The following is a 27,510-nucleotide window of genomic DNA, read 5'->3' on the forward strand; positions in this document are numbered from 1 at the left end:
AAGTTTATAAAATCATGAGGGGAGTAGTTAAGATGAATATCAAAATCTTCCTCCCACAATGGAGGAATCTAAAATTAGAGGGTATAGGTTTAAGTTGAGAAGGGAAAGATCTGAAGTGGACTGAGGGGCAACATTTTCACTCAGAATGGTGGTTTTATGGAACAAGCTGTCAAGGGATGTGGTCAAAGAAGGTGCAATGACAATATTTAAAAGATATTTGGACAGGTACATGGGTACAAAATGCTTGGAGGGATAGAGGCCAAACATGGGGAAATTGGGTTAGCAGGCTTGGGTGTGCTGGGCTGATTCTGTGCTCTTTAACTCTGGAACACTCTGATGCTTGGCAGAATACACATTTGAGAGATGCAGAAATGGAGATCCTTTTTAGGCAGTTTCAAAATTCCACTCTCCCAAAACTCCAGTCACAATTGGGAGTCAATGTTTGGAATTTTACCTTGGTCTCTGTTCATTTGATATAACATTTGCTCTTCTGTTTTTGTATGTCCTATGGAGCATTGGATAGTTTACAGCCCTTAATTACCAATTCAAGTTATACTTAAATAGATAATTATTGTTTAAAATATCATAGAAACATAGAAAATAGGTGCAGGGGTAGGCCATTTGGCCCTTCGAGCCTGCACTGCCATTCAGTACGATCATGGCTGATCATCCAACTCAGAACCCTGTACCTGCCTTCTCTTCATACTCCCTGATCCCTTTAGCCACAAGAATTTTGAAATCATAGAATTTGTAAATATAATTTGTTCTCTCCCTATTGTGTTCAGTTACTACAACCTGCCAATATCTTGGGTCTACTGCAAAATGATAGTAGTGTGGCCCATAACAGTTAGTGCTGTTGCCTTAGAGCTCCAACGGCCCTGGTTTGACCCTAACTCCCAGTGTTGTTTGTGTGGAACTTGCACATTCCCTTGTAACCACATCAGTTTCTTCTGGATGCTCTTAATTCTTCCCACATCCCAAAATAGAACTGCTTGTCAGTTAATAGACCTCTGCATCTATAGTGCAGTTAGATTTTGGGACATTCAAATGAGAATTAATGGGCATATGAAAGAGAATGGGTTAAAGAAAATAAGTGAGAATGACACGAATGGGGTTGCTCTGAGAACTGGTATGGACTTTGATGGCTTCAGGTAAATAATCACAATCCAAAATAACTTTTGTTTTGTTTGGTGGCATGTCATCAGGTGCCAAGGCCCTGAGTTCTACAATTATTTCCTCAAAGTTTCTGTCTTTCTCTTCTCCCTGAGGTTGTTGTGGTTCCTGCATCATTTGCATATGTTCTGTGCTATCACTTACTGCTTTTGGTCATCTAGGCTAGTATGTTCTGATGTGACTTGTGTAAAACTTTGATTAATAACCCTTGGTGAAACAACTTGGCTTAACATTACATTGAAGATACTTAATAAATCCACTTGCTGTTGAATCTAAGCAATATTGATGAGTCATCAAATAAAATTGTAATTTTATCTGAAGTGTGGCAAATTATTAAGTTTGTAGTGAAAGTTCAATATGAACAGATTGGTTCTGCAATGGATTTGTGACCACTGAAGATTGAATTGATCTGAGTGCCACCATTTTACTAACAGTTCATTCCTGTCAGAGGAGTAACTCTTCTCTATAAGAGGTGGAATTTGGAAAATGATGACTTCTTTTTAAAAGCTTCTGTGGCCTGACATACATATGTTATTACTTCAAGCAAATGCAATCTATTTATTTCTATGGGTATACAGCACATTTCTGCATTACAGAAGTATTAAATTCCTAGAAATCTGCCCATGTCATGGTTTTTCTTAACTCAAACCCTTGACAAAATGTTGCCAAAATTTGTTTTTTCTTTTGACTTTTGTATTTATTCCATTATTTTTTCCCACATAAATTCTGTAAGTGTGAATTTTATTTTCCATATCTCAAATCATTTAGTGGTGTTTTATAAATTCCAACAGAGTGAATTTCATTTACCTGACCTATCATAATGAGGGGGTACAGTGTAGCTAAATCACCATCAAAGACACTGGAACTCAGATGATCAGGCAGCATCTATGGAGGAAAATGGACAGTCAGTGTTTCAGATAAAGGCTCTTCTCCTGGACTGGAAAGCAAGGGAGAGGCAGTCAGTATAATAAGGTAAAAGGAAGATGTGGAGCAAGTGCGGACAGGCGGTAGGTAGATTCAGGTTTTGGGAGTGGTAATTGAATGCATTATTTCTTTTTTGTCATTTATTTTTCCAGACATAATTCTTAGAATGTGGCCATTGCTAATTGCTTCTCAGACTTAATATCTACTTTATTCTAGTATCTTTTAATATAATGTGAGAGAGAAATTGCATTAGTGGCCACTTAATTGGGAGACAAAGTTCCTAGCTAAGAGCAGATTGAAGACTTGTGTTAGTTGGTAGAACGGCTGTTTTTGAACACTTTGGAGAGAAAAAGCTCCTACCTTCATCTGGAAGTGAGTTAAGTATATGCCAGTCCAGCTGAGGGCCAGAGTATATTTCCTTGAAGGACATTTGGATTTTATGAGAAATAGACACTTTAATTGGTATTAGTTTTATTTACTTGTATAGATTTAATGAATGGCATTAAAGTGCCAGTGGGTGGATTTGAACATTTATGACAAGGGTCTGAATGGGTTGTGTTGGTAGAGAGAAATTTGACTGTGATCAGTTAAGGGCTGAGCTTTCTCTCCAACATCCAGCTCCATTGACTTGTTAAATGGCAAGCACCTTACGGGTATTCATGTCGATGGAGTGCAAATCCAAAGCTTGCTGAAAATGGCAGCACAGGTGGATAGGGTAGTGAAAGGTATTTGGTATACTTGCATTCACTGGCAGGGGCATTGAGTATAGGAGCTGCCATGTCTTATTGCAGTTGTACAAAACATTGGTTTGACCGCACTTAGTGTACGTTTCTTACGGCCACACTTCAGGGAGGATGTGGTTGCAACAGAGGGAGTGTAAAAGGCATTCATCAGAATGTTTCCTGGAGTAGAGGGTTGCATTTACAAGGAAAGAATGGAAAGGCTGGGCTTTTTCTCACTGGAAGTGTGATCTGATAGACATTTATAAAATTATCAGGACTAGAGACAGGATTGATAGAGTCATACAGCGCAGAAATAGGCCTTCGGCCTAACTGGTCCATGCCAACCAGGGTTCTCGCCTAAGCTTGTCCCATTTGCCCGTGTCTGGCCCATATCCCTCTAAACCTTTCCTATGCATGTATCTGTCCAAATTCCTTTAAAAAATTGCTAATATTCCTACCAGAAGTATGGCCCTGTCTGCTTGTTCCATATACTGACCACTCTCAGGGTGAAAAAGTTGGCTTTCATGTTCCAACTACATCTCTGCCTTCTCACATTAAACCTTTGCTCTAGATCTTGATTCTGCAACCCTGGGGAAAGGGCTGTGAGTATTGACCATATCAGACCCCCCCCCCCCCACCAGGGCAGGCAAGTCTAGAAATGGGGGGCATAGGTTTAAGGTGAGAGGGGAGAAATTTGAAGATTTGGGGGTAGGTTTTTCACACAGGAACTGGTAAACAGTTGCCAGAGGATGTGATGGAGCAAGTACACTTACAATGTTTAGAAGGTGTTTGGACAAGTAGTTGGACAGGAATTGCAGAGGGTAGTATGCGAGCCAATGTGGCCAAATAGGATTAATGTAAATAAGCATCAAAGGCAGCAGTGTTGAGATGGGCTGAAAAGGCATGCTTCTGCCCTATACATTTCAATGATTCTGTGAGTCTCAGAGTGGAAAGTGATTACAAATGGTGGCCCAAGTTATTGACAAGTTGTTTCCTGGACCAGAACTCCACTTCACTGACCTTCAATAGCATAACCTGTTGAGTAATAGGTAAGGTTCTGCGCAGAACCCCTCACCTTTAGAAGAAACTGATGACAATGAGTTCCAGGCTTCCATGCACCAATACAGAGGGCCGTGGGAAGGTTTTCTTTCCATGAAAAGACCCACTGTTAGTAGCCATTCAGAATGAGAGAACCACTATTTGTGTAATACTATCTTTTGAGCAGCTGTGTTTATCTTGCTCTGGGTTTATATGAAAAGAAGAAGTCTGTGTATTATCACACACAAGCTAATATTAAGTCCGATAGTATAATCAGATAATGCAGGTCTGTTTTAGGTGTTGCTTCTCAAGTTTGAGGCCCATTTAAAAGCACACCTCAGTAAGATAGGCATGCAGCCACACTTGCTGCGTTCCGTACAAAATTTCCCTTTGCTCTATCTGTTTTCCCCTTTGATTATTATGCCCTGTGCCTTTTGTGCGGTTGCAAGCAACACCACATTAGATACAGCAGCAAAAGCAAAATACTGCAGGCGCTGGAACCCTGAAATAAAAAAAACAGAAAGTTCTGGAAGTTCTCAGCAGGGAGAGGAAAAATAAAAGTTAAATGTTTCAGATGGATGACCTTTCGTCAGAGCTGGAAGAAGTTAGAGATCTGCGTGCAGTACTGCCAGGATCTAAACCAGTTTCTCTTGGCTGTTAGATCAAGGGTTTGAGGTCTGAGGAAAGAGGGGAGCTCGGAGTGGTGAAGAGGGAAATTTTAGGGTGAGGTGAGGGTGAGAGTGGGAGCAAAATTTGTTGCCATTACGAAATATGCAGGAGCATTAGGCACTGAGATTGCCTTTGCTGATTTGTGTGACAGGTTAATTTTTCTTGAAGCTTTAATTTAAATGTATTCCCTTTCCAAAGCCATGTTAACTTGTCTTCTCCCTTTCCTACCACAGTCCTGAACCCTGCCCTTATCTGCCCAAATGTTCACAGACTGGGGAAACATTTGTATTCCACTGGAGCAGAGGTTCTTAACCTGGGCCCATGGATCCCTCGGTTAATGGTACGGGCTATGTCATAAAAAAAGGTTAGGAACCCCTGCATTAAAGAATGTCAATCATATCATAACTACACCCATTACTGGTGTGATATATGATGTATATAAATATATACCTCGGTTCCCAAAACTTTTGCACAGTACTGTAGTAATTTTATGCATTGCACTGAACTGCCACAAAAAAAAACAAACTTGATGACAAGTGAGCGATGATATGGGTCTCTATTGTGGACAGAGAGTGGGAAGGCGACAGGGAGAGGGGAATCCTGGTTGGGGAAATGGGAAAGGAAGAAGGAAAGGCTCAGGAAGCACCAGAGAGGCATTCCGGAATGATCAATAAACGAAATGATCTTGCCTGATGTCTCAGGGCTGGGCGTGTCTGAACCTGCGCCACCGCGCCACACACCGCCCTGGCACTCCTTCTCTGCCACCTGTCCCACACCCCTCCCATGGTGCTCCACCCTCGCCATTCCCAACATCCTTTGCTCCCACAAGATTTACCAACTCGCTTTCTGCTCCACGTTAACAAATACCGCACTGTGCAAAAGTCTTAGGCACCCTAGCTATATATATGTGCCCGAGGCTTGTGCACGGTACTGTGTTATTTGATGTTTCATTGCAACCCTTATGTTTCTTCTTGAATCTCCATTTAAATTAATTGGACTTCCTTTTTTTTCTTAAATCTGTATTTCTAGCATTTTTGTTGTGTTTTTTCCTTTATGTAGGTGCCACAATCTAGTAAGTCAAGAAATAGGAATAAAGGGTGGAGGAATGCATGGCTGAAGATCTGGGGCATTAGAGAGGATCATTCGTATCTCTCCGGGGCAATGGTGTCCTTGTACAAGAAAAATTAGATGCACTGAACTGGAGGGGAAACTAACAGCCTTGTATGGAGGTTTGCTAGAGCTTCTCAGGTGGGTTTAAACTAGTGAGGCAGGGGTTGAGAACCAGAATGACTGTAGCAGTTAGAGAGGCTGCCTCATATGTAGAAAGTAGAGCAGGGAACTCCAGTGGGCAGAGCAGACAGCAACAGGAAGGGAAGAAGAGGGTTGGTGAGTTGAATTGCATAGACATTACTGCAAAGAGTCTCACAGGTAAACCAGCTGAATTGGAAGTGTGGATCAGCACGTAGAATTATGATTTTTTTTGCAATCACAGAAACGTAGGGAAGGTGAAGGGCAGGACTGGCTGCTGAGTTTTCTGGGGTATAGAATCATCAGGTTTGAGGTCAGAGGGTGCAGAAAGGAGACCATAAGACACAAGAGCAGAATAAGGCCACCTGGCCTATCGAGTCTGTTCTACTATTCGATCAAGGATGATATGTGTTCCCTCTCAACTTCATTCTCCTGCCGCCTTCCCATAATTTTTGACACCCTTACTAATCAAGAACCTAACAGCCTCCACTTTAAATATACCCAATGACTTTCTTCACATCTGTCTGTGGCAATGAATTGCACAGATTTTCCACCCTATGGCTAAAGAAATTCCTCCTCATCTCTGCCCTAGAGGGATATCCTTATGCCCTGTTTCTGGACTCTCTCTATATGTCCATTCTATCTTGAACTTTCAATATTCAGTAGGTTTTGGTAGGTTTCAATGAGATTCTTCTAAACTCTAGTAAGTACTGGCTCAGAGCCATCAAATGCTCTTATATGTTAACCTTTTCATTTCTCTGGTCTCCAATACCAGCACATCCTTTTTCAGATATGGGGCGCAAAGCTGCTCAGAATACCCCAAATGCAGTCTGACCAATCCCTTATAAAACCTCAGTATCTGAATTAGCCATGGGATTAGTGCAGACAGTTGTCATGGTTGGTAAGGATGAGGTGGACGAAAAGGACCTATTTCCTCAATGTATAACCTTATGGCTCTCTGTGACATTACGTCCTTGATTTAAGTCAATCCAACAACGGTGAATGTGCTTTTAGATGCTGAGATCTGAGAAAGGTTCTTAAAATTTTGAATGGCATAGAGAGGGTAAACAGTCAGAATCTTGTCCCTAGAGTAGAAATGTTGACTGGAGGACATACTATGAAGGTTTAAGGGGGGATGTTTAAAGGTGATGTGAGGGGCAATCTTTTTACGCAGAGATTTGTAGGTGCCTGGAAAGCTCTACCAGGGATGTAGTTGAAGCAGGCAGTTTAGTGGAATTTAAGAGGCTTTTAGATAGACATATGAAAATGAAATGAATAGAGGGATATGATGAAATACAAGAGGAGGACAGGTAATATAAATTGGCATTAAGATTGACACAACATTATGGGTCCTTTGGTCTGGTTAGTGCTGTGCTGTTCTGCGTTGTATGAATTAAGGATAATTGAAATAAGAAAAGGCATCCAGGTCCTCACTGCAGGAATTGTAAATGAGAGCTGTCAGATCCAGGAAAGGTGGATGACGTGGGAGGATTGGGTTACTGTAAGTTACTCAAAGGGTTCATAGGCTGAAGTTTGTACAGGTGCAATTCATTTGAGTGGTTTGGGTTCATCATTTGTGGTTAGACCATTCGTGATGATTGCAGGCTTTGTCCTCAGAACCCTCGCTGGGGCCGGGAGCGCACAGCACAGCTGCTACACGTGCTGCCTGCAATTCAGGTAGGTCTGGGTCTGGGTCTGGGTTGTGGTGGTGGTGCATCTACAGAGAACAAGGGTGGACAACTGGCAACTGCTGAGTTTCACATGGCACCTCTGTGGCTGAGAGGTGTCATTGGAACATTTTGGCCACACACACACACACACACACACACTCACTCACTCACTCTCCCAAAATACGAAAAGTAAATTTGGTGAATTTGTAAATTTGCTTATTATTTTCACTTAGGTACAGTCAAAAGCTTGTCTTACTCAGATTAATTCATTACAACAGTGCATTGAGATAGTATGAGGTAAAGCAGTAACAGAATGTAGAATAAAGTGCTATAGAGTAAGTCCAGTACAGGCAGACAATAAGATGCAAGGTCATAAATTAGATTGTGAGGCCAAGTGTCCATCGTACTACAAAACCATTCAATAGTGTTTTAACAGAGGGAGAGTAGCTGTTCTTAAGCATGGTAGTAAGTGCATTCAGGCTTTTGCATCTCCTGCCCATTGGGAAGGGCAAGAATAAGGAATATATGGGGTAAATAGGCTCTTTGGTGATGCTTTTTGGTCTGCTTTTAAAGATGGAGCAAGAATAGAGAGTGCAAAAGGAAAGCAAAATAGAGAGGCAGTGTTCGTGTCGTGATTGACCATCAGAAATCTGATGACAGCAGGAAAGAAGCTGTTTCTAAAACGTTGAGTGTGCACCTCCAGGCTTTTGTACGTCCTCCTTAATGCTAGTAATGAGAAGAAGGCGTGTCCTGGATAGTGAAGATCCTTCATGATGCGTGCTGCCTTTTTGAGGCAGCGTCTTTTGAAGATGTCCTTGATGGGGGGCCCATTATGGAACTGGCTGAGTCTACAACCCTCGACAATAGTTTTCGATCCTGCACAGTGGAGCGTCCATGCCAGGCACTGATGTAACCAGTCAGAATGCTCTGCATGGTACCTCTGTAGAAATTTGCTAGAGTCATTGGTGACAAACTAAATCTCCTCAAATGAAATATAGCCTTCTTCATGATTGCATCAAAATGTTGGGCCAAGTAGAGAGCATCTGAGATGTTGTGCTGGTTGCCCAGTGACTTGAATTTGCTCACTGTTTCGGCTGACCCCTCGATGAGGATTGGTATATGTTCTCCCACCTTCCTTTTCCTGAAGTCCACAATCAGTTCCTTAGTCTTACTGACACTGAGTGCAAGGTTGCTGTTGTGACACCACTCAACTAGCTGATCCATCTCACTCTTATATGCCTCCTCATCACTATCTGACCATCTGTGCCATTGGTGAATTTATAGATGGCATTTGAGCCGTGCCTAGCCACATAATAATGAGTGTAGAGAGAGTAAGGCAGTGGCCTAAGCACACATTCTTGAGTTCCGTCCTGATGGTGGATGTTCGAGCAACTGAGCAGTTGTCATTAGGGCAAGTTACCTTGGTTTTCTCAGGTACTGGGATGATGGTATCTTTTTAAAGCTGGTAGGAGCCTCAGATTGAAGCAGGGAAGGGTTGAAATGCCCCTGCCAACGAATCTGCCTAGGATCTAAGAATCAACTTCAGCCTAAGCAAGGACTTGGACCCACTGCAGTCTGCCTATCACGACAATAGGTCTGCAGTGGATCCAATCTCACTGGCTCTTCACTTGGCCTTGGATCACCCGAATAATAGGAATACCTATGTCAGCCTGCTGTATTTCGATTACAGCTCAATATTCAACACAGTTGTACCCTCAGTTCTAATCAATAAGCTCCAAAACCTGGGCCTCTGTACCTCCTTCTGCAACTGGATCCTGACATCCTTACCGAAAGACCACAGTCTTTGCGGATTGGAAATAACATCTCCCAGCTGATAATCAACACTGGTGCACCTCAAGGATGCAAGCTTAGCCCACTGCTTCACTCTTTTTATATCCACGACTGTGTGGCTAGGTACAGCTGAAATGCCATCTATAAATTTGCCGATGACATAACTGTTGTAGGCAGAATTTCAGATAGTGATGAAGAGGCAGACAGAAGTGAGATAGAGCAGAGCAGCTGGTTGAGTGGTGCTGCAACGACAACCTCATATTCAGCATCAGTAAGACCAAGGAATTGATTGTGGAATTCAGGAAGAGGAAGTCAAGGGAATACACACCAGTTTTCATCAAGGGATCAGCACTGGAAAGGATGAATAGTTTCAAGTTCTTGGGTGTCAGCACCTCTGAAGATCTATCCTGTGCCAAGCTTGATTGGAAAGAAGGCACAACTGTGGCTAAATTTCATTAAGGGTTTGAGCAGACTTGGAATGCCACCAAAAACCATCAAATTTCTCCAGATATACCACGTAGAGCATTCTAACTGGCTGCATCTAGTATGGAGGGCCACTGTACCAATCAGAAAAAGCTGTAGGAAACTGTAACCTCAGCCAGCTTTATCGTGGCACCAGCCTCCCTAGAGTCAAGGACACCTTCAAAAAGTGATGTCTCCGAAAGGTGACATCCATCATTAAGGACCCCCTTCACCCAGGACATGCCCTTTTTTCTTTGCTACCATCAAGGAAAAGGTACAGGAGCCTGAAGACACACACTCAATGTTTCAGGAACAGCTTCTTCCCCTCCACCTTCAGATTTCTGAATGGACAATGAATCTATGAACACTACCTCACTATTTTTGTTCTCTTTTTGCACTGCATGTTTAATTTAATGTTTTATATATAACTGTGTGTGTGTGTGTGTGTGTGTGTGTGTGTGTCTATATATATATTTATAATGTTTGCATTCAGGTACATAGGTAGGTGGTGACATTCCAATTCCTTTCTGTTCAAAACGTGCACCGAAGGCATTAAGCATCTCTTCCATTGGAAAGGGATGTGCTTTTGCAGCAATGCTGTCTGACTTTGTCTTGTATGCCTTTGCCTTTTGTAGCCCTCCCACAACCTACATTTGGTCGGGAATTGATTTTGGAATGGTATCGTGCCCTCGAAATGGGAATAATGAAGGAGATCTTATACTTATAACACAGATAAGTCAATTCAGCCCATCAGGTTAATGCTGGCTCTCAGGAGGGAAGTCCCTTTCATTCTATTCCACATCTCCATTTCTTCCCTGGTTTCCTTCAAGATCCTCTCTCACATATGCCCATTACCTCTCTTTTGTTTTTTTTTATCATTACCCTACACAAAGTTGTAATTTTCAGTCACATACACACTTTTCCACTGTCACAATTGATTGGTCCTGTTCTCTCATGCCTTATCCTCTTGCTCTTTACGTACTTGTAGAATGCCTTGGGGTTTTCCTTAATCTTGTCCACCAAGGCCTTCTCATGGCTCCTTCTGGCTGTCTTAATTTCATTCTTAACTTCCTTCCTGCTAGCCTTATAATCTTCTAGATCTCTATCATTACCTAGTTTTTTGAACCTTTCGTAAGCTCCTGTTAGGGAATGAGACAGGGCAGGTGACGGAGGTATTTGTTGGGGAGCACTTCGGGTCCAGTTTCCATGGTCTCACTACTTGATTCCCTCAATTCCATAGATTTCATGCCAGCTTCCTTAGTAAATACAGACGCAAAAAACCCATTTAAGATCTCCCCCATTTCCTTTGGTTCCGCACAAAGCCGACCACTCTGATCTTCAAGAGGACCAATTTTATCCCTTACAATCCTTTTGCTCTTAATATACTTGTAAAAGCTCTTTGGATTATCCTTCACTTTGACTGCCAAGGCAACCTCATGTCTTCTTTTAGCCCTCCTGATTTCTTTCTTAAGTATTTTCTTGCACTTCTTATACTCCTCAAGCACCTGATTTACCCCCTGTTTCCTATACATTTCATACAACTCCCTCTTCTTCTTTATCAGAGTTGCAATATCCTTTGAGAACCAAGGTTCCTTATTCCTATTCACTTTGCCTTTAATCCTGACAGGAACATACAAACTCTGCACTCTCAAAATTTCCCCTTTGAAGGCTTCCCACCTACCAATCACATCTTTGCCAGAGAACAACCTGTCCCAATCCACGCTTTTTAGATCCTTTCTCGTTTCTTCAAATTTGGCCTTCTTCCAGTTCAGAACCTCAACCCTAGGACCAGATCTATCCTTGTCCATGATCAAATTGAAACTAATGGTGTTATGATCACTGGAACCAAAGTGCTCCCCTACACAGACTTCTGTCACTTGCCCTAATTCGTTACCTAACAGGAGATCCAATATTGCATCCCCTCTAGTTGATACCTCTTTATATTGATTTAGAAAACTTTCCTGAACACATTTTACAAACTCTAAACCATCTAGACCCCTAACAGTATGGGAGTCCCAATCAATATATGGAAAATTAAAATCCCCTACTACCACAACTTTATGTTTCCTGCAGTTGTCTGCTATCTCTCTGCAGATTTGCTCTTCCAAGTCTCGTTGACTATTGGGTGGTCTGTAATACAATCCCACTAATGTGGCCATACCTTTCCTGTTTCTCAGCTCCACCCATAAGGACTCAGTAGACAAGCCCTCTAATCTGTCCTGCCTGAGCACTGCTGTAATATTTTCCCTAACAAGCAATGCTACTCCCCCACCTTTCATTCCTCTGCCTCGATCACATCTGAAATATCGGAACCCTGGAATATTAAGCTGCCAGTCCTGCCCCTCCTGTAGCCAAGTTTCACTAGTTGCTACATCATAATTCCACGTGTCAATCTACGCCCTCAACTCATCCGCCTTCCCCGCAATACTCCTAGCATTGAAATATATTCACCTCAGAAGGTTTTTACCACCACTCACAACCTTTCTATCAGCAGATTTGCTTAAACTTTCAACATCATTTATTTTCACCCCAGCCACACTGTCAGCTCTGGCACTCTGGTTCCCATCCCCCTGCAAATCTAGTTTAAAGCCTCCCCAATAGCACTAACAAACCTCCCTGAAAGGATATTGGTCCCCCTGTGGTTCAAGTGTAACCCGTCTCTCTTGTACAGGTCCCACCTGCCCCAACAATACAATTAGTTTCTGTGTAATTATGGAGAAGGATGGGACTGGACCTAGGATTAAGATTTTTGATTGGAGAAAGGCTAACTTTGAGGAGATGCGAAAGGATTTGGAAGGAGTGGATTGGGAAAATTTGTTTTATGGGAAGGATGTAACAGAGAAATGGAGGTCATTTGAAGGTGAAATTTTGAGGGTTCAGAATCTTTATGTTCCTGTTAGGTTGAAAGGAAAGGTTAAACGTTTGAAAGAGCCATGGTTTTCAAGAGATATTAGAAACTTGGTTCAGAAAAAGAGAGGAATCTTCAATAAATATAAGCAGCTTGGAGTTAATGAGGTACTTGAGGAATATAAAGAATGTAAAAAGAATCTTAAGAAAGAAATTAGAAAAGCTAAAAGAAGATACGAGGCTGCTTTGGCAAGTAAGGTGAAAATATATCCAATGGTTTCTACAGTTATGTTAGTGGCAAAAGGATAGTGAGAGATAAAATTGGTCCCATGGAGAATCAGAGTGGATGGCTATGTGTGGAGCCGAAAGAGATGGGGGAGATTTTGAACAATTTCTTTTCTTTGGTATTCACTAAGGAGAAGGATATTGAATTGTGTAAGGTAAAGGAAACAAGTAGGGTGGTTATGGAAAGTATGACAATTAAAGAAGAGGAAGTACTGGCACTTTTAAGGAATATAAGAGTGGATAAGTCTCCGGGTCCGGACAAGATATTCCCTAGGACTTTGAGGGAAGTTAGTGTAGAAATAGCAGGGTCTCTGACAGAAATATTTCAAATGTCATTAGAAACGGGAATGGTGCTGGAGGATTGGCGTATTGCTCATGTGGTTCCATTGTTTACAAAGGGTTCTAAGAGTAAACCTGGCAATTATCGGCCTGTGAGTTTGATGTTAGTGGTGGGTAAATAGATGGAAAGTATTCTTAGAGATGGTATATATAATTTTCTGGATAGAGAGGGTCTGATTAGGAACAGTCAACATAGATTTGTGTGTGGAAGGTCACGTTTGACAAATCTTATTGAATTTTTTGATGAGGTTACTAAGAAAGTTGACGAGGGTGAAACGGTGGATGTTGTCTATATGGACTTCAGTAAGGCCTTTGACAAGGTTCCACAGGGAAGGTTCAATCGTTAGCATTAATACCAAAGTAGTAAAATGGATTCAGCAGTGGCTAGATGGGAGACGCCAGAGAGTAGTGGTGGATAACTGTGTGTCAGATTGGAGGACAGTGTGTTGCGGTGTGCTTCAGGGATCTGTACTGGGTCCAATGTTGTTTGTAATATATATTAATGATCTGGATGATGGGGTGGTAAATTGGATTAATAAGTATGCGGATGATACTAAGATAGGTGGTGTTGTGGATGATGAGGTAGGTTTTCAAAACTTGCAGAGAGATTTAGGACAATTAGAAGAGTGGGCTGAAAAATGGTAGATGGAGTTTAATGCTGAAAAATGTGAGGTGCTACATTTTGGTAGAACTAATCAAAATAGGACATACATGGTAAATGGTAGGGCATTAAAGAATGCTTTAGAACAGAGGGATCTAGGAATAATGGTGCATAGTTCCTTGAAGATGGAATCTCATGTGGATAGGGTGGTGAAGAAAACTTTTGGTTTGCTAACCTTTATTAATCAGAGCGTTGAGTATAGGAGTTGGGATGTAATGTTGAATTTGTATAAGGCATTGGCAAGGCCAAATCTGGAGTATTGTATGCAGTTCTGGTCACCGAATTATAAGAAAGATGTCAATAAAATTGAGAGAGTACGGAGGAGGTTTACTAAAATGTTGCCTTGGGTTTCATCTCCTAAGTTACAGAGAAAGGCTGAACAAGTTAGGTCTTTATTCTTTGGAGCGTAGAAGGTTGAGGGGGGACTTGATAGAGGTGTTTAAAATTATGAGGGGGATTGATAGAGTTGACGTGGTTAGACTTTTTCCATTGAGAGTGGGGAAGATTCAAACAAGAGGACATGGGTTGAGAATTAGAGGACAAAAGTTTAGGGGTAACATGAGGGGGAACTTCTTTACTCAGAGAGTGGTAGCTGTGTGGAACGAGCTTCCGGCAGAAGTGGTTGAGGCAGGTTCTATGTTGTCATTTAAATTTAAATTGGATAGATATATGGACAGGAAATGAATGGAGGGTTATGGGCTGAGTGCAGGTCGGTGGGACTAGGATAGGGTAAGAGTTCGGCACGGACTAGTAGGGCCGGGATGGCCTGTTTCCATGCTGTAATTGTTATATGGTTATATAACACACCTAACAAATTCCATCCCATCTAAACCCCTTGCTGTAGGGAGATGCCAATCGATATTTGGGAAATTAAAATCGCCCAACACAACAACCCTGTCATTATTACACCTTTCCAGAATCTGTCTCCCACCCCCCAGCAATTCTAGTTTAAACTCTCCCCAATAGCCTCAGCAAACCTCCCCGCCAGGATATTGGTCCCCTTGGGAATCAACTGCAACCGGTCTTTTTTGTACAGGTCACACCTGCCCCAAAAGAGGTCCCAATGATCCAGAAATCTGAATCCCTGCCCCCTGCTCCAATCCATCAGCCATGCATTTACCCTCCACCTCTTTTTATTCCGATACTCACTGTCATGTGGGACAGGCAATAATCCCGAGATGACTACCTTTGAGGTTCTGCTTCTCAACTTCCTTCCTAACTCCCTGTAGTCTGCCTTCAGGCCCACCTGCCTTTTCCTACCTATGTCGTTGGTACCAATATGTACCACGACTTCTGAGATAGAGGTTTATAAAATATTGAGAGGCATTGCTAGAGTGGATGGCAAGTACCTTTTCCCCCCAGTGTTGAACTGTCTAATATTAGAGGCCATGTACAGTATTTAAGGTGAGACGGGTAAATTCAAAGGAGATGTACAGAGGGAGTGGCGGTGCTTGTAATGTGCTGCCTGGGTTTGGGTTGGAGGGACATAAGATACAGGAGATAAAAGACTTTTAGATAAGTGCATGAATATGTAGAAAATAGAGGGACATCCATATTGTGTCGACAGAAGGGATTAATTTATTTGGGTGTTTAACTACTAGTTTAATTAGTTCAACACAGAACTAATTAAGAGGTGGGGAGATGGGGGTAACGAAGCGGTTAGCTAGTACAGCTCTGGACGTCGGAGTTCATTCCTGGCATCCTCTGTGAGGAGTTTGTACATTCCCCCGTGGAATGCGTGAGATTCCTCTGCGTGCTCTGGTTTCTTCCCACAATCCAAAGACATTCTGGTTAGTAGGTTAACTGGTCATCGTAAATTGTCCCATGATTGGGCTAGGGTTAAAATCGGGGATTGCTGGTGGTGTAGGGAAGGGCCTATTCAGAGCTTTATCTCAAAATAAATACATTAAAAAATAATAATTTATTTTTTGTTTTGCTCAGTATTTACTCAGGAGATGAACACAGAGTCTATATAAATGAGGCAATGCAGCAGTGAAGTCATGGACCCTATACAGATTACAGAGGAGGAAGTATTTGGTGCCTGAGGCAAATTAGGGTGGATAATTCCCAGTGCCTGACAAAGTGCTTCCTTGGACCCTGGGGAGGCTAGTGCAGAAACTGCAAGGGCTCTAGCAGAGATATTTAAAACAGCCTTAGTTATGGGTGAAGTACTAGAGGATTGAGGATAGCTAATGTTGTTTAAGAAAGGCTGTTAAGAATAAATCAGGAAGTTATAGGCTGGTGATCCTGACATCAATAGTGGAAAAGTTATTGGAAGGTATCATAAGGGAACCGAATACTTTGTGCATGGATGGTTGCATCTAACCAATCTCATAGAGTTTTCAGGAAGTTACCAGTTAATGCAGACGTGTGCAGTGTTATGAACAGAGGAATCTGGGAATACAGATACATAATTCTTTGAAAGTAGCGTCACAGATAGATAGGGTCGTAAAGAAAGCTTTTGGCACATTGGCCTTCATAATGCAGTGTATTGAGTACAGAAGTTGGGAAGTTATGTGGAAATTGTATCAGACCTTGGTGAGGACTAATTTGGAGTATTGTGTGCAGTTTTGGTCACCTACATGCAAGAAAGATGCATGCAAAAGTTTGGGCACCCCTGGTCAAATTTTCTGTAACTGTGAATAGATAAGTGAGTAAAAGATGAACTGATCTCCAAAAGTCATAATATTAAACATAATATTAAAGATGAAATATTCTTTTCAACATTTTAAGCAAGGTTAGCATATTATTTTTGTTTTGTACAATTTTAACTTCATCAGTCCACAGGACTTGTTTCTAAAATGTGTCAGGCTTGTTTAGATATTCCCTTGAACCTTTTGAATAGAACTTTTTGGCCACAGTGAGCAAAGGTATGTTTGGAGAAAAAAGGGTGCAGAATTTCATGAAAAGAACCCCTCTCCAACTGTTAAGCACGGGGGTGGATCGATCATTGTTTGGGCTTGTATTGCAGCCAGTGGCATGGGGAACATTTACTGGTAGCGGGAAGAATGAATTCAATTAAATACCAGCAAATTCTGGAAGCAAACATCACACCATCTGTAAAAAAGCCGAAGGTGAAAAGAGGATGGCTTCTACAACAGGATAATGATCCTAAACACACCTCAAGATCCACAATGGACTACCTCAAGAGGTGCAAGCTGAACGTTTTGCCATGGTCCTCACGGTCCCCTGACCCAAACATCATCGAGAATCTGTGGATAGACCTCAAGAGAGCAGTGCCTGCAAGATCGCCCAAGAATCTCACAGAACTAGATTCTTCCTTTTGCAAGTAAGAATGGATGAAAATCCCCCAAACAAGAATTGAAAGACTTTTAGCTGGCTACAAAAAGCATTTACAAGCTGTGATACTTGCCAAAGGGGGTGTTACTAAGTACTGCCATGCAGGGTGTCCAAACTTTTGCTTTGGGCCCTTTTCCTTTTTTGTTATTTTGAAACTGTAAAAGATGGACATAAAAGTTTTCTTGCTTAAAATATTAAAGAAATATGTCATCTTTTAATTTCACGCCTTTTGGAAATCAGTTCATCTTTTACTCGCTTTGCTATTCACAGTAACAGAAATTTTGACCAGGGGTGCCCAAACTTTTGCATATCACTGTAAGTAAGTTTGAAAGAGTGTAGGGAAGATTTACAAGGATATTGCTGGAACTTGACCTGATTTTTGGGAAAGCTTGAATAGGTTAGGACTTGATTCCCTGGAATGTAGAAGATTAAGGGGAGATTTGATACAAAATTATGAGAGGTATAGATTGGGTAAATGCAAGCAGGTGTTTCCATTGACATTGAGTGAGACTGCAAGTAGAGATCATGGGTGAAAGGTGAAATGTTTAAAGGGAACATGGGCGGGGGGGAGCTTCCTGAATCAGAGGGTGGTGAGAGTGTGGAATCAGCTTCCAGTGCACGTGGTGGATGTGGGTTCGATCATGTTTGGTAACTCCAAAAACAAATTGAAAGAAAAACACGGGAGCTGGGGATAACTCGTGTGTGCTTCGATTGTGTAATCAAACAATATATTTACAATATTCAAATGTTCCTGAAATACTTAATAGACAGCAGGCTCGATTTCAACATTTACAAAAAATTTGGCTAAGTACATGGATGGAAGGGGTATGGACGACTATGGTCTGGGTATAGGTTGATGACACTAGGTAGATTAATGGTTCGACACAGACTAGATGGGCCTAAGGGCCTGTTTCTGTGCTGTATTGTTGTAGGACTCTATTACTCGACATAAGTTCGTGGTCTGAAGGGGCTACTCCTCCGCTGTACTGTTCATTGGTTGTGTTCATCCACAGAGGCAGAGTGATGTTCCAGGTTAAAAACCTCCACTTTTGAGTGTTCAGTGCTCATAGAGACGAAAAATTGACCAGGCTTATGATATTGGGCTACCCAAACACTACCGGGAACACCTTGTATTGACTGAAACAAAGAGCATAAGGTAGGAAGTAGCTTGTCAAAGAGATAAACAAACAAAAATGCAGAAATAATACACACAAAATGCTGGAGGAACCCAGCTGGTCAGGGAGCATGTATAGATATGAACAAGCAGTCGACGTTTTGGGTGAGACCCTTGACCAAGACTGGAAAGTAAGGAGAAAGAAGCCAGAAGATGGAAATGGGAAGAGGGGAAGGAGGACAAACCAGAAGGTGATAGGTGGAAAAGACAAAGGGCTGGAGAAGGAGGAATCTGATGGGAGAGAAGGGTGGACCATGGGAGAAAGGTATGGAGGAGGGGCACCAGGGAGAGGTGGCAGGCAGGTGAGGAGAAGAGGAGAGGTAAGTAAGAGGGGGGCCTGACTGGAGAATTGAAAAAGAAAGAAGAAGGAGGGGGGGAAAATACTAGAAGTTGGAGGAATTGATGCTTATGTAACAGGCTGGAGGCTAACCAGATGGAAAATGAGGTATTACCCCTTCAACCTGAGAGTGGCCTCATCATGGCAGTAGAGGCGGCAATGGGCTGACATGTCAGAATGAGAATGGGGATTGGAACTTAAATGGTTGGAAATCCTACTTGTTACGGATGGAGCAAGAGTGCTTGACAAAGAGGTCCTCCAATCTACATCAGTTATCACTGGTATAGAGGAGGCCTCAATGGCAACACCGGATACAGTAGATGACCCCCAACAGATTCACAGCTGAACCTGGGAATGATCCCTGTAAAAAGTGGAGAGTTAGGGAGGGAGTGGTAAAGACGTGTTTGGGTGGTAGGGCCCTGTTGAAGATGGCATAAGTTGCAGAGAATGACGTACTGAATGTGGAGGGCCTCCACTCTGCCCCACTCTCCACTTTCTGCAGGGCCCAGGCGCATCCCTGCAAATGGGAGAAGTGATTCACCTGGCCATTCATCTCCTCCCTCAGAGACCCAAACAATCCTTCCAAGTGAGGCAACACTTCACCTGCAAATCTTTTGGGGGTCATCTACTGTATCTGCTGCTCCCAATAGGACCTCCTGTACGTTGGTGTGACTCGACAAAGATTGGGGGACTTTGTTGAGTACCTTCACTCCATGTGCAACAAGCAAGATTAAATGTTGGCCAACCTTCTTAATTCCAGTCCCCATTCCCATTCTGCTATGTCGGTCCACTGTCTCCTCTACTGCCACGATGAGGCCACTCTCAGATTGAAGGAGCATCGTCTCATATTCCATCTGGAGAGTCTCCAACCTGATGGCATGAACATCAATTTCTCCAACTTTTGGTGTTTTTTCCCTCTCCCCTTCCCTCCTCTTCAGTTCCCCACTCTGGCCCCCCCCCCATTTACTCTCCTCTTCTCCTCACCTCCCCCTGCGACACATCATCCTTCCTACGTGGCCCACTGTCCTCCCCTATAAGATTCCTTCTTCTCCAACCCTTTACCTTTTCTACCTCTCACCTCCCAGCTTCTTACCTCGTCCACCCCTCCCCACCCACCTGGCTTCACATATCACCTTGTCCTCCTTCCCCTCCCGGCACCTTCTTATTCTGGCTTCTTCACCCTTCCTTTCCAGTCCTGATGAAGGATGAAAACGTCATTTCCATTGATGCTGCCAGAACTGCTGGGTTCCTCCAGAATTTCGTGTGTGTTGCTTTGGATTTCCAGCATCTGCAGAGTCTCTGGTGTTTATGAAACACATGGGTAAGCTCGAAGAGAAAATCCACTTACATGTAGCCTGAGAGGAATCAAGCTGTTCAAAAGATATCTAATGCAGAAGCCAGACTTGTCTAATTCTCTTTGGATAGTTTTGCCATGTTGTGAGCTTTCTCCTGATTAATACTGTAACAGAAAATGGATGGTTGAAGTTGAAGGGCTTTTTTACAGATTGTGATGAATATGAGTAATGTATAGAAAATTGCACAGTGGACTTGGGCTTAGTGGAGAGAGTTGAGTGTATGATCTTTCAGTGATTTATAACCATTCAAAGACTCCCAGATAAACAAAGGAATGCTTGTGCACTGTTCCTGCTGGGTGGTTATTGCAGAGAACTCATGTTTAAACCTATGTCATCATGTTATACTTTTTTTTGAATTCATATACGTATTTTTGGCGTTTTTCCTAACACCTTTCAGTTTCATGCTGGACTCTTGTCTTTTCAATTCCTTAGCCTGTCTTTGGATCTTTGAACGTCAGTAAATCCCTGACACAGTAAAAGCAAAAGGAAGACTTATATTTCACCACCTCAGCACTTCCCAAAGAGTCTCACAGCCAACAACGTACTTCTTCAAGTGTAATTATTGCTGGAATGTAATACAGGAAACCTCCCAAAAGTTTTCTTTTTTTGCTACAGTAATTCCTTCATTTCCGAAAGGGATGCATTCTTGGAAAAGGTTTTATTAAGTGAAATTTAGTAAATTGAAAAGGCTTGTTGAAATGTATTCTGGACATTTTAGTACAGTGCACTTCTGTGGGCAGAGAATGACATGCAAGGAATTGTAGAATGATAGAACATGAATACAGGAACTTTGGCCCGTCGAGTCCATGTCGATCATGGTGTCCACCCAGGTAGTCCCAATTTCCTGCATTTAGTCCCTATCTCTCCAGGTCCTGCCGTTCCACATACCTATCCAAGTCCTTCTTAAATTATACTATTGTACTTGCCTCAACCACTTCCTCTGGCAGCAAATTTCATATACTCATCACTCTCTGCGTGAAAAAAAAATGTCCTTCAGGTTCCTTTAAAATCTTTTCCCTGTCACCCTAAACCTATGCCCCTTGGTAGACTCCCCTACCCTGAGCATCCGGCTTGCCCATACCTCTCATAACATTGAACACTAATTCAAGTTGCCTTTCATTCTCTTGTGTTCCAATGAAGAAAGAACAGCCTGGCCAACCTCTCCCTATAATTCAGGCCTTTCTAGTGTTGGCAGCATCCTCATAAATTTTCTCTGCCCGTTTTCCAGTTTAACTGCATCTTTTCTATTAAAGGACAACCAAAACTGTACACAGTACTCCAAGTGCAGCTTCACCAACGACTTGTACAACTGCACTATAATGCCTCAACTGCTATACTCAATGCCCTGACTGATGAAGACCAGAAATGAGGACTTGCTTCCACTGATCATATCCTGCAAACATTGATAACATTGCTTGTCATTCAAAGGTGTTTTGTTCTTTATCCTACTTACCGATCCATGTAGGGATGTTGTTTAACTGTTCTTCCTCAATGCTCCAGAGACAGTTTAAGAGCCAGAGTCTCGACCATGGGTTCCCAACCTTTTAAATACCATGGACCCCTACCATTATCTGAGTGGTCCGTGGATCTCAGTTTGGAAACCCTGGTCTGCATGAACTCTAGAAACACATATTGACCAGACAATAGGGATGGTAGCTATCCTTAATAGAATTAACCAGCACAGAAATGGGCCCTTCACTCCACCGTGCCTATGCTGACCATAAAACCCATGTGTACTACCAGCACTTGGTCCATAGTACTATATGCCTTGGCCAGAGGAATATGTTTGGGTGAAGGATAATTTGTGCTAACAGGACACTATGGAAAATTTTCCCACTCCTTAAAAATAAAATTGAATTCACACAATGATAGTCAAGTTTTGGGATTTAATAGTTCAACATGATTCTATAGTTTTATGTTTATGTGATTAGGGGAGCTTGAACTTTGAACCTTTGGATTCCTTGCATCTTAACTTGAGGCAGAGTCTGCCATGGTACTGAAAATTGTACCCAACATTTCAGATAACCAAAGGGACACCCAGCACAAGAGGTGGCCATTCAGCCCATACATCATGCTATCTCTTTGAATAATTTAGCTAATAAATCCTGTTTGAGTCAAAGCAAATTTATGTCATGTGCAAAAATATTGTGAATACCTGTACAGAGTGAAAAACTTGCTTTCAGCTGCATCACATGCACATTGGTACAGGTAACTCACAGAGTATACAGCTAGTGTGAAGGAGCTAGGGGTACACAGAGGGACAGGGAGCACCTGTGGAGGAAAATGGACAACTTTTGTGTTGAGACCCTTCATCGGGACTGGAGATAGCAGTATAAAAAGGCGGTGAATGGGGAGGGATATAAATTATACTCCTTCCATCCAAAATTACACACAGAATATAAATTTCACATAAATTATACAAGACAGTGAAGAGAAAAAAAAGAAATTAGTGCAAAAATATAAGTGCATGGTAGTGCACTGTTTTTTTCCACATAACCCTAAAAATTTGTTTTTCTCATTAATATTCTCTCGTTCTCTTCTGCAAGTTACTGCTCAATCTCTTCCCACCAGTTCTTTGGGGCAGATACTCCAGATTATCATAACTAACTTTGTAATTGAACTCTGAACTTTGACACTGCGAGCATTACACTAATCACTATGCTACCATGACACCCTTATGTGGCCGCATCAACCACTATTCCTGGCGGCTCATTCCAAATATGCACCACCCTTTGCAAGAAGAAGCCACTTTTAAATCTCTTGCCTCTCATCTTAAACCCTACCACTGGTTTTTAACAACCCCTCCCTGGGGGGGGGACGACTGCATGCTTTTACCCTAATGGTTTATCGGGTCACCACTCAGTCTGAAGAGTAAAATCGTAGTCTGCAACAACATAACTAAATGCTGGAGGAACTCAGTCGGTGAGGTAGCGTTTATGGAAGGAAATCAAGAGTCGCCATTTCGGGCAAGACCATTCATCAGCATCTGGAAAGAAAGGAGGCAGAAGCCAGAATAAGAAGATGGGGGTGAGGAGGGGAATGAGCTGACAGGTGATAGGTGAGACCGGGAGGGGAATGTAGCAAGAAGCTGGGAAGTAATAGGTAGAAAAAGTAAAGGGCTGAAGAAGAAGGCATCTAATAGGAGAGGACAGTGGATCATGGGAGAAAGGGAAGAACCAGAGGGAGGTTGTGAGAGGGGGAGAGGGGAAGAGAGGGGTTGTATTTTATTGACTTATTTATGGTAATATTTTGGTTTATGTGCTGTGTCTGATATACGTGTTGTGGCTGCACTGTGATACGGAGGAACTTTGTTTCATTTGGTTGTATATATATACAGTCAGATAACAATAAACTGGAATTTGAACTTGAGAGGGGAACCAGAATAAGGGAGAACCAAATTTTGGAGTGGGTGGGGGGGGCGCGGTGGAAGGTGAAAGAACAAAAATGGGAGACATTACTGAAGTTGGAGAAATTGATTTTCATGCTATCAGGTTGGAGGTTACCCAGATGGAATATGAGGAGTTGCTCCTTTAACCTGCATCTGACCTCATCATGGCTGCAGAGGGGGCCGTGGACTGACAAAGTGAGAATGGAAACTGGAAGTTGAATTGAGACTGGTGAGTGCGTGGAATGGGCTGCTGGTGGCGGTGATGGAGGCAGAAACGATAGGGTCTTTTAAAAGACTCCTGGATAGGTACGTGGAGCTTAGAAAAATAGAGGGCTATGGGTAAGCCTAGGTAGTTCTAAGGTAAGGACATGTTCGGCACAGCTTTGTAGGCCAAAGGGCCTGTATTCTGCTGTAGGTTTTCTATGTTTCTATTGTAAAGTAAGTTGTACTTTGATTGAAAAATACCTGCCTGCTTCCTTAGCCTCTACTTCTCCATAGTGCGTCTATTATATACCTGATATATAAAGGAGAAAGCAAGAGAGCATGTATTTCTTTAGAGGATTAATTGTACAGAACTTTTAGAGCCTGAGCACTGTTCCTACTGAATAACTCTTGTTATTTGGAATAAACTTCCAAGACATTAATCAGCTGGGACGTCGCTTGTGGTCTAGGATCACACTCTCACACAATCTCTGTTTTTGGGCTCAATGTACAGTAACTGCAGTGTTGCCTCTGGCATTCAGGCCGTGCATCCTAAGAAGGTGCATTGTGTTGGCGTAAAGCCCATTCCCTTTCCCTATTTCCATGACATCATTTCTATGCTAGTCCCTGAAGCAGCTGTGTAGTGTGTGTATGTATTTGTGTGTATGCTTTCCTTTTAGAGATTTAAAGATTACAAACAGTGGCAATTTGTCAAAAACTATTCTATATTGTGGCAAGAGGGGGTGAGGACCTCACTGGATGCCTGCCAGTTTGGAAGACCCAAGAAACGATGCTGTGCTCTTTTAAACATGAAAGGACAGGGATTTTAAACAAATACTGAGTGGCCCCATACAATGTTACATCTAAATTTGTTTATGGCACAAAAATGGTAAAGGAAACTTTTGTGAAAAGCTGTACAGTAGCTGTACAAGAGAGATGACAGATTTGTGTTAGTGGCAAAAAGCCAGTAAGTGGCTCATGGAAGCAATCAAAGTAGGCTTCATGTTAAACTCATGTTAGGCATCAGTGTTTTTGTGATGTTCTATCTCAGTTAGAACTGTAGCTATAACATGGGTTTATTTAGCTGGACTTAACCATCTCGATCGCCCCTTCCTAGACATATACTATTCTGCCTTGGAAATATGTTAGATGTTCGTTCTTCATCTCTGGGTGAAAATCCTTGAACTCCCTGCCTAATAATGCCTTGGAACAACTCATCAGTGGCTTAAGAAAGTGACTATCAATTTCATAAATGCATTTAAGGTTGAACAATGAACAACTATTAACCAAAATGCCTACTAGATATCTAGGAGTTCAACTCTGCAAATCTTCATTGATTAACCTAATGTGGATCAGTCAAGCTTCGGTTGACTGGACAGTGAAGGTTTGTTTGATGCTAAGTCACATTGGAGATGCTAGGAGAACTTGGGCAAAAAGGTGGTTTGAAGGAGAATGGTAAACTAGGGAGAGAAGGGGGTTTATGAAGGGAATTCAAGAGATTAGCATCTCAGTAACTAGAGGAACAACTGTGAATGGCAGAACATCAGGAGCAATCAAGGATTCAGAATTATTACTCATGACTGGGACTCCCACTAATTGCCTGAAAAAAAATCTGTACCAGAAATTGTATTAATGCTTTTTGAAACACAATATTTACTTCTTAAGCACTTATGAATTGTCTCACAATTGTCAACTGTGATCATTTTCTCATTAGAAGGATATAAAATGACTGTGTGACCAACAGAGATGAAATGGTTTAACAGCGCAGACAGCCAGCATATCAAATATTGCACATGCCAGCCTCAAACACAAGCCTAATTCTTCTTGCCTTTATAAGCCACTTGCTGACTGCCTTCCAGATGGATAGAGAATTCACATTCTCTGCAGTGCAGCTACCATAAACAAATGCAAAAAACAGCTGTTCTGTAACATTCCATTGTGTTGTGGGCAAATTCAACATTTTTTCTTTTTATGCCCAACTTTTGTTGTCTGGACCTGGTGGAATGCTGCCATTCTGTGCATATGGGCCTACCCATTCCCTGCCCACGCCTGCTTTGGGTGTGAGGCAACGCTGCTCGAGCTCAGCGTTTTCAGCACTTCTGCTTCACTAATACTACAGGTTCAGTTTGCCTCTTTGATGGTGGGTGCCAATTAACCTCACGATGTGGTCCAATTCCTAGTGGCCAAGGCTTAGCCAACGCACATTCCTCAGAAGTCGCGGGTAAGAAAGTGGCAGCACAGTAGTATAGTGGTTAGTACAATGCATTACAGCACCAGCTATAAGAGCAGGGTTCAATTCCTTCTGCTGTCTATAAGGCACTTGTATGGTCTCCCCACGACTGGGTGGGTTACCTTCGGGTATTCTGGTTTCCTCCCACATTCCAAAGACATATGGTTAGGGGAGTGAGTTGTCAGCATGGTGCCCGGAATTGTGGCAACATTTATGGGCTGCCCAGCACAATCCTTACTGGTTTGATTTGATGTAGATGGCTCATTTAATTGTGTTTCAATGTACATTTGACAAGTAAAGTTAATCTTCCTTTATTTCTTTAAAGGTAGGCTAGTTTGTTCTGCTGGGCCCCAGCTCTGTTTTAACTCAGAACGCACTAGTGTAAGAGTGGTCTGTAAACCCACTACCTGTCTCAGGTTACTAGGTACATGTGTTAAGTCTTAGCTGTTCACTTAGTAAAGAACTGGCCAGCCTTTGAAAAACAGAAAACCTAATCTGACCAACAGCTGCGTGTGCTCGGTAGATTTTTCTAATGACTGGGTCCTGAAAGAGTGAAGCCAGAGGTAGCTACACTACTTTTGACTGTAGAGAAGGTGCCACTGTATTCAAAACGGCACCTGACTCGATCTTTAAGCAGGTTTGGGAAACCAAAGACAACATCCTCGCCCACTGTCAGGTCTCTGACTTCCATAGATGTCCGCTTGCCCAGCACCTGGAACTGGAGAGAAGTGCAGATCTAATCTCTGTCACAGCAAGAGATTCCCTGCAGGATGCAAAGACTGCTACAAGGATGTTTTCATGTTCTTCAGGAAAAACGTAACATCCTTTTTGACTCAAGGGACATAACTACTTGAGTTGAAATGTCCCACAAGAACCTGTGAGGGAAGCTCACGGAGGCCAGGCATACAGTTTGAGTGCACAAACAACCCATCCACCTGTCCCATCAAGCACCACATACCCCACATTGAGGGTAGAATAGCACCACATTGGAACATGCCCTTTGGTACACAAAATCTATACTGATTATGGTGCCAAATGAATCCAATTCCATCTGCCTCCGCTTGAACCATATTCCTCCATTCTCTTCTGTTCATATGTCTATTTGAGTGCCTCTCAAATGCTACTTTCATATCTACTTTCACCACAACCCTTGGCAGTGTCTTCCAGACACTGTGTAAGAGTGCAAATCTGCATTAAACTTTGCACTTCACTTTAAAGCCATGCCCCCTAGTCTTTGATATTTCTATGATGGGAAAGAGACTATGAGTGACTACCTTGTCATAACTTGATAAACATCTGTCAAGTCCCCCCTCAATCTCCACTGTTCAAGAGAAAATACCCCAAGTCCATGTGACCTCTCCTTTCCAGCTAATACCCTCTAATTCAGACAACATTCTGGTGATACTCCTCTGGAGCTTCTCCAAACTGCACACAATACACCAAATGCAGTCTAACCAAAGTTTTTTAGAGCTGGATCACGATTCCTGACTCTTGTATTCAACACCCTGGCAGACAAAGGCAAGCAAGCCCAATCCCTTCTTTACAATCCTATCTTCCTGTTTTGCCACCCTCGGGGATGTATAGTCTTGGAGCCCAAGATCCCTCTATTCATCAATGAAATTAATGATCCTGCCATTTCCAGTTCCCTTATATTTAACATCTCAATGTGCAACACCTTACACTTGCCAAGATTAAG

At 42.4% G+C, this 27,510-nt stretch overlaps 1 protein-coding gene across 4 annotated transcripts in view; it reads left to right on the plus strand.

The window, feature by feature from the left end:
* The window catches only part of bmpr1ba (bone morphogenetic protein receptor, type IBa), a 602,440-nt gene that overhangs the window by 185,498 nt on the left and 389,432 nt on the right, over positions 1–27,510 (plus strand). Inside the window, exon 1 of one of the 4 annotated variants that reach the window (XM_063046869.1) lies at positions 18,138–18,285. The exons of the other annotated variants lie outside the window; for them this stretch is intronic. The gene's annotated coding sequence lies outside the window, so the exon portion shown is untranslated. Of the gene's footprint in view, positions 1–18,137; positions 18,286–27,510 lie in introns of those variants that run through there. 4 annotated transcript variants of the gene reach the window in all.

This window comes from Mobula hypostoma, chromosome 4 (genome assembly GCF_963921235.1).
Source record: "Mobula hypostoma chromosome 4, sMobHyp1.1, whole genome shotgun sequence".
NCBI lineage: Eukaryota > Metazoa > Chordata > Chondrichthyes > Myliobatiformes > Myliobatidae > Mobula > Mobula hypostoma.